Source organism: Oncorhynchus gorbuscha, linkage group LG21, assembly GCF_021184085.1.
Source record: "Oncorhynchus gorbuscha isolate QuinsamMale2020 ecotype Even-year linkage group LG21, OgorEven_v1.0, whole genome shotgun sequence".
In the NCBI taxonomy this organism is placed as follows: domain Eukaryota; kingdom Metazoa; phylum Chordata; class Actinopteri; order Salmoniformes; family Salmonidae; genus Oncorhynchus; species Oncorhynchus gorbuscha.
The window spans coordinates 3,132,230-3,147,306 of NC_060193.1; the positions used below are offsets into that span (position 1 = coordinate 3,132,230).

Here is a 15,077-nt window from a genome sequence, read left to right on the forward strand (position 1 = left end):
AAAGAGGACCCAAAAGCGACTTGGCGAAAACAGAGTCTTTAATCCAGTAAAGTAAATACAAACAAAAAACACAACTTTCACTCGAAATGACGAGGACAAACTGGAGACTCGATCTTGAACAGCAGGTGAACAGCAGGTTGCCTCGGGAAGGCACTTGAACCAGACAGACTCAGACACCTGCTCACCACGCAGCATCTGAGGAAAACACGACACGACAGGGCGATACACAAACACAGCACGGTGAATTCTAGACAAGGAACCGACAGGACAGGAACGGAACACAAAGGAAGAAATAGGGACTCTAATCAGGGGAAAGGATCGGGAACAGGTGTGGGAAGACTAAATGATTGATTAGGGGAATCATGACAATTATATCAAATCTGTCTGATTTTGCCTTTCTGAATTTTTTTTTTGGGACTAACTAGTAGGCTACTTTTCTAGTAACTCTCTGTGGGCTATACTCTTAATCGGGTAATTTCTGAAGGAAGGGACGTATTACTCTGTTACATTTATACCAAATCACTTCAATTACTCAAACACTCCAAATGTGTGTTTAAAAAAAATATATATATATATTTTTTAACATGAATCGATTCTATTGGTTTCCGTTTATTTCCACGTTCAAGATGACTGGGAATTCGGAAGGAGGAAAAAACACGCTCCGACTTTGAAAAATTGTTTTGAACGGTCTTCTATTGAGCCTTGTTTGGTATTTGCGTGTCAAAAAGATACATTTCAAATAACACTAATTTATGCATAAAATAACACTATTTCACACGTCAAATAAGCTTGTTGACCAATCAGGACCTGAATATTAAGGTTTAATATTTTCCGGTAACACCCAGAATTTGCCGCCAAAACCCAGAAGTGCCATTCAAAAGCATATAAAGCCTTTTAATGGGCCTATATCCTATATCTTCACTCCTGAAGATATTTTTCGTTATTAGGTTCTCAGCCAGACACGATCTGAGGTAAGTTACACGTTAACAAGTTGAGTGTAGGGGGCAGTATTTTGATGTTTGGATGAAAAATGTACCCAAATAAAACTGCCTATTTCTCAGGCCCAGAAGCTAGAATATGCATATCTGGCGGATTATGACAGAAAACAGTCTAAAGTTTCCAAAACGGTCAAAATATTGTCTGTGAGTATAACAGAACTGATATTGCAGGCAAAAACCTGAGGAAAATCCAACCAGGAAGTGCATCTTATTTTGAAACCTCCCTGTTCCATTGCATGCCTTCCCTCCATTTAAAGGGATATCAACCACACGCTTCCACATGGTGTGAACAGTCTTTAGACATAGTTTCAGCCTTTTATTCTGAAAAATGAGCGAGATCGATCATGTCAATGGATGGCTGGGTGTCCCCAGAGTTTTGCATGCGCCAACAGCTTGGAGCAGATATTTTCTCTCTCTTGCCAATTGAAAAAGCTCCCGTCTGGTTGAAATATTATGGATTATTTATTGTAAAAACAACCTGAGGATTGATTATAAAAAACGTTTGACATGTTTCTACGAACTTTACGGATACTATTTGGAATTTTTGTCTGCCCATCGTGACCTGCACGAGCCTGTGGATTACTAAACAAAACGCGCCAACCAAATGGAGGTTTTTGGATATAAAAATAATCTTTATCCAACAAAAATAACATTTATTGTGTAACTGGGAGTCTCGTGAGTGCAAACATCCGAAGATCATCAAAGGTAAGCGATTCATTTTATTGCTTTTCTGACTTTTGTGACCAATCTACTTTGCTGCTAGCTGTTTGTAATGTTTTGTCTGCTGAGAGAGATGTCCTCACATAAACACTTGATTTGCTTTCGCTGTAAAGCTTTTTCTGAAATCTGACACGCTAGGTGGATTAACAACAACCTAAACTTTGTTTTGCTATATTGCACTTGTGATTTCATGAAGATTTAATATTTTTAGTAATTTAATTTGAATTTGGCACTCTGCAGTTCAGCGGATGTTGACGGAAAATGATCCTGCTAATGGGATCTGTGCGCCAAGAGGTTTTTAACAAAAGGCTAAGCTTGAGAGCAAATAGACAAATTTAATTTAATTTGCGATTTTCATGAATAGTTAACGTTGTGTTATGCTAATGAGCTTGCTGATAGATTTACACAATCCTGGATACAGGTTTTTTTCCGTAGCTAAACGTGACGCAGAAAACGGAGGGATTTGTCCTAAACAAATAATCTTTCAGGAAAAACTGAACATTTGCTATCTGAGAGTCTCCTCATTGAAAACATCTGAAGTTCTTCAAAGGTAAATGATTTTATTTGAATGCTTTTATGGTTTTTGTGGAAAATGTTGCATGCTGAATGCTAACGCTAAATGCTATGCTAAATGCTACATTAGCCATCAATACTGTTACACAAATGCTTGTTTTGCAATGGTTGAGAAGCATATTTTGAAAATCTGAGATGACAGTGTTGTTAACAAAAGGCTAAGCTTGAGAGCAAATAGATTAATTTCATTTCATTTGCGATTTTCATGAATAGTTAACGTTGCGTTATGGTAATGAGCTTGAGGCTGTAGTCACGATACCGGATCCGGGATGGCTCGACGCAAGAAGTTAACTGACTTGCCGAGTTAAATTAAGGTAGAAAATACCTTTGAATTAAATTGAGCACATTGATACCATAATTAAAACTGTACAGTCTACAGACTTTATTTGATGTCAGTCTTCGTTGTGGACTTCCTGTCCTGGAGGCCATCAGCAAGATGGTGCTGGCAGGCTTTAATAAATAATACATCAATAGTCAAATCAATAGTCGAAGGTGCATAAAGATGGCGGCCCCCACATGTACTTTCCATAAATGCCTCGTTTGCTAAGTTCCGCTGTATTGTATACTGCTCTCCATTACTCTTTGTATTAACGCAGAATACACGTGTTATATATGTGTTACAGTGTATCTGTTATGTGTTACAGTGTATCTGTTATGTGTTACAGTGTATCTGTTATGTGTTACAGTGTATCTGTTATGTGTTACAGTGTATCTGTTATGTGTTACAGTGTATCTGTTATGTGTTACAGTGTATCTGTTGTGTGTCACAGTGTATCTGTTATGTGTTACAGTGTATCTGTTATGTGTTACAGTGTATCTGTTATGTGTTACAGTGTATCTGTTATGTGTTACAGTGTATCTGTTATGTGTTACAGTGTATCTGTTATGTGTTACAGTGTATCTGTTATGTGTTACAGTGTATCTGTTGTGTGTCACAGTGTATCAGTTATGTGTTACAGTGTATCTGTTATGTGTCACAGTGTATCTGTTATGTGTTACAGTGTATCTGTTATGTGTTACAGTGTATCTGTTATGTGTTACAGTGTATCTGTTATGTGTTACAGTGTATCTGTTGTGTGTTACAGTGTATCTGTTATGTGTTAGTCTAGCCAGCTATCTAAACTGGTAGGAATCATGGTCTAATTATGTTAATTAGTCTATCCAGCTATCTAAACTGGTAGGAATCATGGTCTAATTATGTTAATTAGTCTAGCCAGCTATCTAAACTGGTAGGAATCATGGTCTAATTATGTTAATTAGTCTAGCCAGCTATCTAAACTGGTAGGAATCATGGTCTAATTGGTCTAGCCAGCTATCTAAACTGGTAGGAATCATGGTCTAATTATGTTAATTAGTCTAGCCAGCTATCTGAACGGGTAGGAATCATGGTCTAATTATGTTCATTAGTCTAGCCAGCTATCTGAACGGGTTGGTTATCATGGTCTAATTATGTTAATTAGTCTAGCCAGCTATCTAAACTTAGTGATCATGGTTGAATTACCAGCACTAGAATTACCAGATTCTGTTACATTTCTCTCCTCCCCATGGCAAAATGTGTAGAATTTCATGAAATTAACTCTAAAACGTAAATCGTTTATCTCCGCAGTCAAGAGCGGGTGGGGGGCACATTTTTCTCTCTCACAGGTGGGTACGCAGACCTGCCTCTTATGATGACTTCTGAATTATTGTGGCCTTCCATCAACGTTGGCCCTTCCTGCAATTATAGTACTTCATAGATCCAAAACGAGTCGACTCTGTTATATGGAGAAACGCCATGTGTGTAGTGTAAACGGTGACGGTTGATCTATGCATTCTATTTCTATGTATCAGAGTTGAACGATACAGGAGGCTAAAAAAAAAGGGATCACAGTAGCCTTTATGGTCGTTGTCACGTCCTGACTTTAGTTCCTTTTTTTATGTCTCTGGTTTAGGTTGGTCAGGGCGTGAGTTGGGGTGGGCATTCTATGTGTTTGTTCTATGTTTTGTATTTCTGTGTTTGGCCTGGTATGGTTCCCAATCAGAGGCAGCTGTCGATCGTTGTGTCTGATTGAGAACCATACTTAGGCAGCCTGTTCTTCCACTTGTGGGTAGTTGTTTTCTGTGTCTGTGTTTTACCATACAGAACTGTTTCGGTTTTCATTTATTTCTCTTGTTCTTCTGTTTTCTGTGTTCAGTTTTATTCTGGACACTTATCAACGCTGCGCATTGTTTCAATACATTGGTCCAATACATTGGTCTGATACATTGGTCTGATACATTGTTCCAATACATTGGTCTGATACATTGGTCTGATACATTGTTCTGATACATTGGTCTGATACATTGTTCTGATACATTGGTCTGATACATTGTTCTGATACATTGGTCTGATACATTGTTCTGATACATTGGTCTGATACATTGTTCTGATACATTGGTCTGATACATTGTTCTGATACATTGGTCTGATACATTGTTCTGATACATTGGTCTGATACATTGTTCTGATACATTGGTCCGATACATTGTTCTGATACATTGGTCCGATACATTGTTCTGATACATTGTTCTGATACATTGGTCCGATACATTGTTTCCGATACATTGGTCCGATACATTGGTCCGATACATTGTTCTGATATTTCATACTCCTCGTCAGAGGAAGAAGAAAATCGTTACAGCCTTTACAATAAGCCCAATTCTGATTGGATGGCGTGTCGCTGCTGTGGTAGCCGTGCTGGTTAAGTGTGCCTTGAATTCTACATAAATCAGTGACAGCGTCACCAGCAAAGCACCATCACACCTGTCGTTTCTCTTTGCTTATTTGAGCTGTTCTAGCTATAATATGGACTTGGTCTTTTACCAAATAGGACTATCTTCTGTATACCACCCCTACCATATCAATTTACTATAGACTGTAGTATTTACAGAGGAACCATGTCAGTCTGCTTTCTGATCCTATTATAATGGGGAGACTAGAATTCTATGGTTGAATTCTATACTCACTAAGTGGCTCTAGATGAGAGCGTCTGCTAAATGACCCAACGTATGTGTTGTGCTACTGTGTGTGTGAAGCGAATTCACCTGGGGAGGAGGGGACGTACATGACAACTCAGATCAAACACAAAATATTACCTTCTGTATCAGAGGAAGGAAGCAGGTTCAGGAGACCAGCAGGAGGAGACACACACACACACACACACACACACACACACACACACACACACACACACACACACACACACACACACACACACACACACACACACACACACACACACACACACACACACACACACACACACACACACACACACACACACACACACACACACACACACACTTACACATACACACACATACATACACATACATACACACTAACCTAAATAATATTAAACCCAGACATTTCCTAAATAATACCTATTGAATCAGAGGAAGGAAAGGGTTCAGAGGCTCAGCAGGAGGACACACACATACAAACGCACACACACACACATACACACACTTAAACACACACACACTTAAACACACACACTTAAACACACACACACAAACACACACACTTACATAAACCTACACACACACACACACGTACACACACACACACACACACACACACACACACACACACACACACACACACACACACACACACACACACACACACACACACACACACACACACACACACACACACACACACACACACACACACATAAACTTACACACACAAACACACACACACACACACACACACACACACACACACACACACACACACACACACACACACACACACACACACACACACACACACACACACACACACACACACACACACACACACACACACACACACACACACACACACACTGGGACTGGGGTCATGTGTCAGTACATGGACCCTGCTTTCATAAGTCCATTGTCTTACGGAGGGGAAACAATGACCCTCAACGTGTAACAACAAACATTCTCCCACGGCTCAGCTACACTGAAGGCATAATGGCTCAGCTACACTGAAGGCATAATGGCTCAGCTACACTGAAGGCATAATGGCTCAGCTACACTGAAGGCATAATGGCTCAGCTACACTGAAGGCATAATGGCTCAGCTACACTGAAGGCATAATGGCTCAGCTACACTGAAGGCATAATGGCTCAGCTACACTGAAGGCATAATGGCTCAGCTACACTGAAGGCATAATGGCTCAGCTACACTGAAGGCATAATGGCTCAGCTACACTGAAGGCATAATGGCTCAGCTACACTGAAGGCATAATGGCTCAGCTACACTGAACAGAATATAAAGGCATAATGGCTCAGCTACACTGAACAGAATATAAAGGCATAATGGCTCAGCTACACTGAACAGAAGATAAAGGGATAATGGCTCAGCTACACTGAAGAGAATATAAAGGCATAATGGCTCAGCTACACTGAAGGCATAAAGGGATAATGGCTCAGCTACACTGAAGGCATAAAGGGATAATGGCTCAGCTACACTGAAGGCATAAAGGGATAATGGCTCAGCTACACTGAAGGCATAAAGGGATAATGGCTCAGCTACACTGAAGGCATAAAGGGATAATGGCTCAGCTACACTGAAGGCATAAAGGGATAATGGCTCAGCTACACTGAAGGCATAAAGGGATAATGGCTCAGCTACACTGAAGGCATAAAGGGATAATGGCTCAGCTACACTGAAGGCATAAAGGCATAATGGCTCAGCTACACTGAACAGAATATAAAGGCATAATGGCTCAGCTACACTGAACAGAATATAAAGGCATAATGGCTCAGCTACACTGAACAGAATATAAAGGCATAATGGCTCAGCTACACTGAACAGAATATAAAGGCATAATGGCTCAGCTACACTGAACAGAATATAAAGGCATAATGGCTCAGCTACACTGAACAGAATATAAAGGCATAATGGCTCAGCTACACTGCACAGAATATAAAGGCATAATGGCTCAGCTACACTGAACAGAATATAAAGGCATAATGGCTCAGCTACACTGAACAGAATATAAAGGCATAATGGCTCAGCTACACTGAACAGAATATAAAGGCATAATGGCTCAGCTACACTGAAGGCATAAAGGGATAATGGCTCAGCTACACTGAACAGAATATAAAGGCATAATGGCTCAGCTACACTGAACAGAATATAAAGGCATAATGGCTCAGCTACACTGAACAGAATATAAAGGCATAATGGCTCAGCTACACTGAACAGAATATAAAGGCATAATGGCTCAGCTACACTGAACAGAATATAAAGGCATAATGGCTCAGCTACACTGAACAGAATATAAAGGCATAATGGCTCAGCTACACTGAACAGAATATAAAGGCATAATGGCTCAGCTACACTGAACAGAATATAAAGGCATAATGGCTCAGCTACACTGAACAGAATATAAAGGCATAATGGCTCAGCTACACTGAACAGAATATAAAGGCATAATGGCTCAGCTACACTGAACAGCATATAAAGGCATAATGGCTCAGCTACACTGAACAGAATATAAAGGCATAATGGCTCAGCTACACTGCACAGAATATAAAGGCATAATGGCTCAGCTACACTGAACAGAATATAAAGGCATAATGGCTCAGCTACACTGAACAGAATATAAAGGCATAATGGCTCAGCTACACTGAACAGAATATAAAGGCAACGCGTAAAGTTTCCATGGAGCTGAAATTAAATATCCCCAACATTTTCCAAACACACAAAAATATTTATTTCTCAAAATGTTTGTGCAAAAATGTGTTTTACATCCCTGTTAGTGACCATTTCTCCTTTGCCAAGATAATCCATCCACCTGACAGGTGGCATATCAAGAAGTTGATTCAACCGTATGATCATTACAGAGGTGCACCTTGTGCTGGGGACAATAAATGGCCACTCTAAAATGTGCGGTTTTGTCACACAACACAATGCCATAAGTTTTGTTGGAGTGTGCAATTGGCACGCTGACTGCAGGAATGTTAACCCAAGCTTTTGCCAGAGAATTTAATGCTAATTTTTCTACCATAAGCCACCTCCAACATTGTTTTAGAGAATTTGGCAGAACATCCAACCGGCCTCCGCAGACCACGTGTATGGCGTCGTGTGGGCAAGCGGTTTGCTGATGCCAATGTTGTGAACAGAGTGCCCGTGGTGGTGGAGTTGTGGTATGGGCAGGCATACACTATGAACAACAACTCAATTGCATTTTATCGATGGCAATTTGAATGCAAAGAGATACCGTGACGAGATAATATAATAATAATAATAATATATGCCATTTAGCAGATGCTTTTATCCAAAGCGACTTACAGTCATGTGTGCATACATTCTACGTATGGGTGGTCCCGGGAATTGAACCCACTACCCTGGCGTTACAAGCGCCATGCTCTACCAACTGAGCTACAGAAGGAGATCCTGAGGCCCATTGTCGTGCCATTCATCCACCTCCATCACCTCATGTTTCATCATGATAATGCACGGCCCCATGTCGCAAGAATCTGTACACAATTCCTGGAAGCTGAAAATCTCCCAGTTCTTCCATGGCCTGCATGCTCACCAGACATTTTACCCATTGAGCATGTTTGGAATGCTCTGGATCAACGTGTACGACAGCGTGTTCCAGTTTGCTGATGTCAACGTTGTGAACAGAGTGCCCCATGGTGGCGGTGGGGTTATGGTATGGGGCAGGCATAAGCTACGGACACAATTGCATTTTATCAAATTTTGCACAAAAATAATGTGATGAGATCCTCACTGTGAGGCAATTTTTATTTTTGAAAGGTTATCTGTGATACCAGGTACCAGAACCAGATACTGACTGGTTTCTGATCACACCAGATACTGACTGGTTCTGATCCACACCAGATACTGACTGGTTCTGATCCACACCAGATACTGACTGGTTCTCTGATCCACACCAGATACTGACTGGTGTTCTGATCCACACCAGATACTGACTGGTGTTCTGATCCACACCAGATACTGACTGGTGTTCTGATCACACCCCTACCTTTTATTTAGGTATCTGTGATGAACAGTTGAATATCTGTATTCCCAGTCATGTGAAATCCATAGATTAGGACCTAATGAATTCCATTTAAATGGACTGATTTGTTCATATGAAATGTAACTCAGTATAATGTGTGTTCAGCCTACTCTTTGTGCCAGGATTCAATCCCATCAGCTGTGGATATATAGCAGCCATGACATGTTAAAAGTCATTTCTGATTGAGTCGACATGTTTACTGGAAATGCGGTTTTCCGCGAACGCGGAATCATTGCTTTTAAAAAGGTACAAAACACGATCAGATTGAGTCCCGGCCTCTAATAATTTTACAGATTTCTCTCTTACTAAATATATCAGTGACGATATTGTCACGGCCGTCGAAAGAAGTGGACCAAAGTGCAGCGTGGTGAGCGTACGTTTGCCTTTTATTTCAAATGTGGCCAACAACAAAACAAAAAAAAAACGAAGACACAACCGTGAAGCTTACAGGGCTATAGTGCCACTAACAAAAGTCAACTACCCACACTGAAAAGAGGGAAAAAGGGCTGCCTAAGTATGACTCCCAATCAGAAAAAACGATAGACAGCTGTCCCTGATTGAGAACTATACCCGGCCAAAACATAGAAATACCAATCATAGAAATAAAGAACATAGAATGCCCACCCCGCATCACACCCTGACTTAACCAAATAGAGAAATAAAACGTCTCTCGAAGGTCGTAAGGGCGTAACAGATATGTTATATTTTTAACTTCAAACAGTTACTAAATGCAGAGAAGAATGGGAGAAACTCCCCAAATACAGGTGTGCCAAGCTTGTAGCGTAATACCCAAGATGACTCGAGACTGTTAATCGCTGCCAAAGGTGCTTCAACAAAGTACTGAGTAAAGGGTCTGAATACTTATGCAAATGTGATATTTCTGTTTTTTAAATTTAAAATACATTTGCAAACATTTCCAAAAACCTGCTTTTTTTTCATTGTCATTATGGGATATTGTATGTAGATTTTCAGAATAAGACTGTAACGTAAAACAAAATGTGAATTGGTCTTTTTAACCTTTATTTAACTAGGCAAGTCAGTTAAGAACACATTCTTATTTTCAAAGACGGCCTTGCAACAGTGGGTTAACTGCCTGTTCAGGGGCAAAACGACAGATTTGTACCTTGTGGATTTGAACTTGCAACCTTCCGCTTACTAGTCCAACACCCTAACCACTAGGCTACCCTGCCGCCCCACTTAAGCTCATCAGAAATTCCACATTGTGTCCTGTCTGAAAGAGCGTTCTCACAACAAGCCTGAGGGGTTCTCTTTACTACTAATATAAATAACATTTGTCTGTTAATAACCTGTAATATAAATAGTTATAAATAACGTTGGTCTATCTGTTAACCTGTAATATACATAATATTGGTCTATCTGTTAACCTGTAATATACATAATATTGGTCTATCTGTTAACCTGTAATATACATAATATTGGTCTATCTGTTAACCTGTAATATACATAATATTGGTCTATCTGTTAACCTGTAATATACATAATATTGGTCTATCTGTTAACCTGTAATATACATAATATTGGTCTATCTGTTAACTTGTAATATACATAATATTGGTCCCCCTGTTAAAATGCGTAATATTTATATATATGCAGATGATCCTGTTAAAATGCGTAATATTTATATATATGCAAATGATCCTGTTACAATGCGTAATATTTATATATATGCAGATGATCCTGTTAAAATGCGTAATATTTATATATATGCAGATGATCCTGTTAAAATGCGTAATATTTATATATATGCAGATGATCCTGTTAAAATGCGTAATATTTATATATATGCAGATGATCCTGTTAAAATGCGTAATATTTATATATATGCAGATGATCCTGTTATGTATGCCGTTGGCCCAACTGTAGACCAGGTGTTGTTAGAGGTGAAATCTGACTTTGTTACCTTACAAAAAGCCCCTGGTTTGTTTAAAACTGGTACATAATATGGGCAAGACTACATTTATGTTGTTTTCTAAATTCTCGCCATAAATGTTTCAGATAGACTACATATTAGTTAATTTAATGGTTCTCCCATCAATTGAGTTCCTGCCTATAAATATCTGGGCGTTTGGATTGTCAAGGATTTCATGTTTAAATAACGTACTGATGAGCTAGTTAAAAAAATAAGATTTAAAATGGGCTTCTTTTTTAAAATTCAGAATAGAACTGGCTTCTCCCTGAACAGCGGGAAGCAGATTGTACAGTTAACTTTCCTGACAGTTCTTGACTATAGTGACACCATATACCAGAACTCAGCTGCCACGACTCTTAAACCTTTGGATGCTGTTTACCACAGCACAGCAGGTTTAATACTCATCACTACATCCTGTCTCTAAAGGTTGGCTGGTCCTCAGGTTTAATACTCATCACTACATCCTGTATCTAAAGGTTGGCTGGTCCTCAGGTTTAATACTCATCCCTACATCCTGTATCTAAAGGTTGGCTGGTCCTCAGGTTTAATACTCATCACTACATCCTGTCTCTAAAGGTTGGCTGGTCCTCAGGTTTAATACTCATCACTACATCCTGTCTCTAAAGGTTGGCTGGTCCTCAGGTTTAATACTCATCACTACATCCTGTATCTAAAGGTTGGCTGGTCCTCAGGTTTAATACTCATCACTACATCCTGTATCTAAAGGTTGGCTGGTCCTCAGGTTTAATACTCATCACTACATCCTGTCTCTAAAGGTTGGCTGGTCCTCAGGTTTAATACTCATCACTACATCCTGTCTCTAAAGGTTGGCTGGTCCTCAGGTTTAATACTCATCACTACATCCTGTCTCTAAAGGTTGGCTGGTCCTCAGGTTTAATACTCATCACTACATCCTGTCTCTAAAGGTTGGCTGGTCCTCAGGTTTAATACTCATCACTACATCCTGTCTCTAAAGGTTGGCTGGTCCTCAGGTGTAATACTCATCACTACATCCTGTATCTAAAGGTTGGCTGGTCCTCAGGTTTAATACTCATCACTACATCCTGTCTCTAAAGGTTGGCTGGTCCTCAGGTGTAATACTCATCACTACATCCTGTCTCTAAAGGTTGGCTGGTCCTCAGGTTTAATACTCATCACTACATCCTGTCTCTAAAGGTTGGCTGGTCCTCAGGTTTAATACTCATCACTACATCCTGTCTCTAAAGGTTGGCTGGTCCTCAGGTTTAATACTCATCACTACATCCTGTATCTAAAGGTTGGCTGGTCCTCAGGTTTAATACTCATCACTACATCCTGTCTCTAAAGGTTGGCTGGTCCTCAGGTTTAATACTCATCACTACATCCTGTCTCTAAAGGTTGGCTGGTCCTCAGGTTTAATACTCATCACTACATCCTGTCTCTAAAGGTTGGCTGGTCCTCAGGTTTAATACTCATCACTACATCCTGTCTCTAAAGGTTGGCTGGTCCTCAGGTTTAATACTCATCACTACATCCTGTCTCTAAAGGTTGGCTGGTCCTCAGGTTTAATACTCATCACTACATCCTGTCTCTAAAGGTTGGCTGGTCCTCAGGTTTAATACTCATCACTACATCCTGTATCTAAAGGTTGGCTGGTCCTCAGGTTTAATACTCATCACTACATCCTGTCTCTAAAGGTTGGCTGGTCCTCAGGTTTAATACTCATCACTACATCCTGTCTCTAAAGGTTGGCTGGTCCTCAGGTTTAATACTCATCACTACATCCTGTCTCTAAAGGTTGGCTGGTCCTCAGGTTTAATACTCATCACTACATCCTGTATCTAAAGGTTGGCTGGTCCTCAGGTTTAATACTCATCACTACATCCTGTATCTAAAGGTTGGCTGGTCCTCAGGTTTAATACTCATCCCTACATCCTGTACCTAAAGGTTGGCTGGTCCTCAGGTTTAATACTCATCACTACATCCTGTCTCTAAAGGTTGGCTGGTCCTCAGGTTTAATACTCATCACTACATCCTGTCTCTAAAGGTTGGCTGGTCCTCAGGTTTAATACTCATCACTACATCCTGTCTCTAAAGGTTGGCTGGTCCTCAGGTTTAATACTCATCACTACATCCTGTCTCTAAAGGTTGGCTGGTCCTCAGGTTTAATACTCATCACTACATCCTGTCTCTAAAGGTTGGCTGGTCCTCAGGTTTAATACTCATCACTACATCCTGTCTCTAAAGGTTGGCTGGTCCTCAGGTTTAATACTCATCACTACATCCTGTCTCTAAAGGTTGGCTGGTCCTCAGGTTTAATACTCATCACTACATCCTGTCTCTAAAGGTTGGCTGGTCCTCAGGTTTAATACTCATCACTACATCCTGTCTCTAAAGGTTGGCTGGTCCTCAGGTTTAATACTCATCACTACATCCTGTCTCTAAAGGTTGGCTGGTCCTCAGGTTTAATACTCATCACTACATCCTGTCTCTAAAGGTTGGCTGGTCCTCATTAAAGTCTTGTGTTTTGTATTGATTGATGTTTTATCTGACATTGTAATTGGTGTTGAATTGCTGTGATCGGGGAACCTTTCAGAAAGAGACCCTGGTCTCAATGGGGTTTAAATAAAGAATTAAACATAATAATATATTCCCTATATGGTGCACTACATTTGACCAGGGCCCATTGGCATTATATTCCCTATATAGTGCACTACTTTTGACCAGGGCCCATTGGCATTATATTCCCTATATTGTGAGAGGGGGATGGTGCAGAAAGAGGGGTACTCACTGGATTTACAGTTTACTGCCACTAGATGTCAGCAGTCTTTAGAAATTGTTTCAGGCTTGTATTCTGAAATATTAGGGAGTAAGACCAGATTACTGAACAAAACGAGCCAACAAAACAGAGTTTTTTGGATATAAAGAGGGACTTTATCGAACAAAGCGAGCATTTATTGGGTAAATGGGAGTCTTGTGAGTGCAACCATATGAAGATCATAGTGATTAATTGTATCGCTATTTCTGACTTTGTAATTTCTCTACTTGGCTGGTAACTGTTTGTAATGATTTGTCTGCTTCTCAGATAATCGCATGGTATGCTTTCGCCTTAAAACCTTTTTGAAATCTGACACAGCGGTTGGAATAACAAGAAGTTAATCTTTAAGCCGATGTATAACATTGGTATGTTTGTATTAATGGTTAGAGTAAGTAGTTCTGCTCTGTAATTTCACTAGATGACGGCCCTACCTACAGCAACATCACCTGATATACACAGACCAGATACACAATTTGAGGGCATCAAATATTGTTCTGTTATGATGTTATGAATGTGATATTGTCCTCTGTAGGTCAGTTGGTAGGTGCTTGCAACACCGGCATAGTAGGTAGGATTTCCAGGACCACCCATACATAAAATGTTGTATTCAGCATTTCACTGTGAGGTCTACTACACCTGTTGTATTCAGCATTTCACTGTGAGGTCTACTACACCTGTTGTAATTCAGCATTTCACTGTAAGGTCTACTACACCTGTTGTATTCAGCATTTCACTGTGAGGTCTACTACACCTGTTGTATTCAGCATTTCACTGTAAGGTCTACTACACCTGTTGTATTCAGCATTTCACTGTGAGGTCTACTACACCTGTTGTATTCAGCATTTCACTGTGAGGTCGACTACACCTGTTGTATTCAGCATTTCACTGTGAGGTCTACTACACCTGTTGTATTCAGCATTTCACTGTAAGGTCTACTACACCTGTTGTATTCAGCATTTCACTGTAAGGTCTACTACACCTGTTGTATTCAGCATTTCACTGTAATGTCTA

The 15,077-nt window shown here is 40.1% G+C and overlaps 1 protein-coding gene across 1 annotated transcript in view; it reads left to right on the plus strand.

The window, feature by feature from the left end:
- The window catches only part of LOC124008434 (broad substrate specificity ATP-binding cassette transporter ABCG2-like), a 45,473-nt gene that overhangs the window by 1,044 nt on the left and 29,352 nt on the right, over window positions 1-15,077 (plus strand). The gene's annotated exons all lie outside the window — the stretch shown is intronic.